Here is a 4068-nt window from a genome sequence, read left to right as displayed (position 1 = left end):
CTAGGAAATCGCGGGATTGAGCTTGGAGGCACTACTCTTGTGGGCCTCACCTGGACGAGGTGACTGGTTCCCACCTGGGACTCACCTGGACCTGATAACTTTGCTCCACACTTTGGCCTCACCTGGCCCTGATGACTCTGGGCCCCACCTAGGCCTCAATCTGGACCTTGTTACTGTGGTCCCACCTGGGTCTCACCTGGACCTGGTGACTCTCGTTCCCACATGAACCACACCTGGACCTGGTGACTGTGATGTCCTTCTAGCCTCACATTTACCTGGTGACTCCGGTCCCCACCAGGGCCTCACCTGGACCTGGTGACTCTGGCCTGCAGGTTGGCCTCACATGGACCTGGTGAGTGGGGTTACCAACTGGGCCTCGCCCACACCTGGTGACTCAGGTCCCCACGTGGGCCTCACCTGGACCTGGTGAATCTGGTCCTTACCTGGTCCTCACCCACACCTGGTGACTCAGGTCACCACCTGGGCCTCACCTGGACCTGGTGAATCTGGTCCCGATCTCGGCCTCACCCAGTCCTGGTGACTTTGTTCCCCACCTGGACCTGATTGCTGTGGACTCCTTCTTGGCCTCACCTGGAACAGATGACTCTGATCTTATCTGGGCCACACCCAGATCTGGTGACTCCGGTCCTCACCTGGGCATCATTGGGACCTCGTTACTCTGTTCCACACCTGTGCCTCACCTGGACATGATGACTCTGCAACCCCTCTGGGCCTCACCCTGACCTGGTGACTCTGGTCCCCATCTGGACGTCACCTGGACCAGGAGATTCCAGTACCCCTCTAGGCCTCAACCAGACCTGATGACTGGTCCTCAACTGGGGCTCACCTGCACCTAGTGAATATGCTCCCCACGTGGGCCTCATCTGGACCTGGTGACTCTGGTCCCTACCTGGGCATCATCGGGACATGGTTACTATATTCCCCACAGGGACTCACCTGGATCTGGTAACTCAGTCCTCACTTTGACCTCTTCTGTACCAGGTGACTCTGGCCCCACCTGGGCCTCACCTGGAACTGGTGACTCTGATCCTCAGCATGGCGTCACCTGACCTGGTGACTGTGGTTCCCACCGGGACCTCACCTGGACCTCATGTCTCTGGTGTCCACCTCGGCCTCACCTGGACCTGGTGTCTCTGTTACCCACCTGGGTAACATCAGGACATGGTTACACTGTTCCCTAACAGGGACCCACCTGGACCTGTTACCTCTGGTCTTCAGCTGGGCCACACCTGGATGGTGACAATGGTTCCCACCTGGGTCTCAACTGGACCGGGTGAGTCTGATCCCCACCTCGACCACACCTGTAACTGGTGACTCTCATTACCACATGGACCTCATGTGGACCAGGTGGCTACAGTGTTTCTAGCTTCTAATGTACCTGGTGACTATGGTCCCCACTGGGACCTCACAGGGACATGGTGAGTGTGGTTGCCACCTGCACCTCATCTGGACCTGGTGAATCTGGTCTGTACCTGAGACTACCCTGGATATGGTGACTGTGGTCCCCACATGGGCCTCACTTGGACCTGGTGACTCTGATCCCCATCTGAGCCTCACCTGGCTCTGTTGACCATGATCCTCAACTGGGCATAATTGAGACCCGGTTACTGTGTTCCACAACTGGACCTCACCTGGACCAGGTGACTCTGGTCCCCCTTGGGGTCTCACTCTGACCTGGTGACTGTGAATTCCACTTTGGCCTGACTTGGACCTGCTGACCCTGGTTGCCACCTGTGCCTCACCTTGAACAGTTGACTCTGGTTCTTTCAAGGCCCTCCCCTGTACCTGGTGATCCTGGTCCCAACCTGGGACTCACCTGGACCTGGTTACTGTGTTCCACACCTGGACCTCACGTAGACCGTTGTCCATGGTCCCCAGCCGGCCTCACATGGACCTTTGCCTCTGGTCCCCACCTGGGCCTCACGTGTACCTGGTAACTCTGGTACTCACCTGGGCCTCATCTGTTCCTGGTGACTCTCGTCCCCACCTGGGCTTCACCTGGATCTGGTGACTCTGGTCCCCACCTGGACCTCTCCTGGACCTGGTGACTCTCTTTCCAACATGGACCTCACCTGGATCTGGTGACTCTGGTCCTCAGTTTGGCCTCACCTGGACCTGGTGACTCTCATCCCCATTGTGACCTAACTCAGACCTGGTGAATCTTGTCCCCACCTAGGCCTCACCCAGACCTGGTGACTCTTATCCCCAGTTGTACCTCAATTCAACCTGGTGTATCTTGTCCTCACGTGGGCCTCACATGGACCTGGGACTCAGCTGGATAGAGTGGCTCTGGTTCCGACATGGGGCTCACCTGATACTGGTGACTGTGGTCTCCTTCTATGCCTCACCAGGACCTGGTGATTCTGATCCTCATCTGGGAATTGCATGGCCCTAGTGACTCTGGTCCTCACCTAGGCATCATTGGGACCTGGATACTCTATTTGACACCTGGGCCTCACTTTGATCGGGGACCTCTGGTCCCACTCTGGGTCTCAAACTAAACTGATTACTCTGGTTCCCTTTCTAGGACTCACCCTTACCTGGTGACTCTGGTCCCCCCCTGGGCTTCACTTGGACCTGGTGAATCTAGTCATTACCGGGCCTCACCTGGACCTTGTGATTGTGGTCTCCACCTGGACCTCACCTGGATCTTGTGGCTCTGGTTCCCATATGGGGCTCTCCTGGACCTGGTTCCTGTGGTCTCCTTCTGGCCTCACCTGGAACAACACGACTCTGATCCATATTTGGGCCTCACCTGGACCTGGTGAGTGGGGTTGCCACATGGGCCTCACCCATACCTGGTGAGTCAGGTCCCCACGTGGGCCTCACTTGGACCTGGTGAATCTGGTCCTTACCTGGTCCTCACCCGGACCTGGTGACTCTGATCACCATCTGGGCCTCACCTGGACCTGGTGAATGTGGTCTCCAACTGGGCCTCAACCTGTCCTGGTGACTTTGTTCCACACCTGGACCTGATTGCTGTGGCCTCCTTCTTGGTCTCACCTGGAACTGGTGACTCTGATCCTATCTGGGCCTCACCTAGATCTGGTGACTCTGGTCCTCACCTCGGCATCATTGGTACCCGGTTACTCTGTTCCACACCTGAGCCTCACCTGGACATGATGACTCTGGAATCCCTCTGGGCCTCACACTGACCTGGTGACTCTCGTCCCCATCTGGATGTCATCTGGACCAGGTGATTCTAGTACCCCTCTAGGCCTCAACCAGACCTGGTGGCTCTGGTCCTCAACTGGGCCTCACCTGGACCTAGTGAATATGCTCCCCACCTGGGCCTCATCTGGACCTGGTGACTCTGGTCCCTACCTGGGCATCATCAGGACATGGTTCCTCTATTCCCCACTGGACCTCAATTGGAACGGGTGACTCTGATCCTCAGCAGCATGCCTCAAATGCACCTTTCCACTAGCTGCATTCTTATGGCCATGAGAATGTAGCTACATTGTAAGTCAGGAGGTTCAATGTATACCACTCTACTGCACCTAGAGACACAAGTATTGAAGCCTGCAGCTAGCTCCTTTTGTCCTATGAGCTTCTGACCAACACGTCTAGTGAGGATGTTCGAAATTTCATCTGAAGGCCGTGTGGAGGGGGATCCCTGGGTGACGCAGCGGTTTGGCGCCTGCCTTGGACCCGGGGCGCGATCCTGGAGACCCGGGATCGATTCCCATGTCGGGCTCCCGGTGCATGGAGCCTGCTTCTCCCTCTGCCTGTGTCTCTGCCTCTCTCTCTCTCTCTCTCTCTCTCTGTGTGACTATCATAAATAAATAAAAATTAAAAAAAATAATTTGAAGGCCGTGTGGAACTGTGAGGGACTGAGGGTGAGCTCAAGTCTCAGAAGAAAGTACCCTTTGGACACTGCGTTCCACTAGCTTCCCATGTATGGAACTTAGTGTGTAGCACCAATCCTAGAGAGCAGTTCCTCACATATCTCTGGATTGGGCTTGGAGACACTAGTCGTGTGGGCCAGCGCCTTCCACTAACCTCTCACAACCCTTCAGTCACGATTCAAGCCTAGGCCTGATAGGA

General features: G+C 56.2%; 1 long non-coding RNA gene across 1 annotated transcript; it reads left to right on the top strand.

Moving 5' to 3' along the window:
- Positions 1-2087: 2087 nt before the first annotated feature.
- Positions 2088-3784, top strand: LOC140613559 (uncharacterized). Its single transcript, XR_012014550.1, has 3 exons — positions 2088-2341; positions 2549-2785; positions 3065-3784. It is a non-coding gene; the product is annotated as an uncharacterized lncRNA (long non-coding RNA).
- Positions 3785-4068: the final 284 nt, after the last annotated feature.

The sequence above is a fragment of the Canis lupus genome, chromosome 21 (assembly GCF_048164855.1).
Source record: "Canis lupus baileyi chromosome 21, mCanLup2.hap1, whole genome shotgun sequence".
Classification (NCBI taxonomy): Eukaryota; Metazoa; Chordata; class Mammalia; order Carnivora; family Canidae; genus Canis; species Canis lupus.
This window is presented reverse-complemented; position numbering and strand designations above follow the sequence as displayed.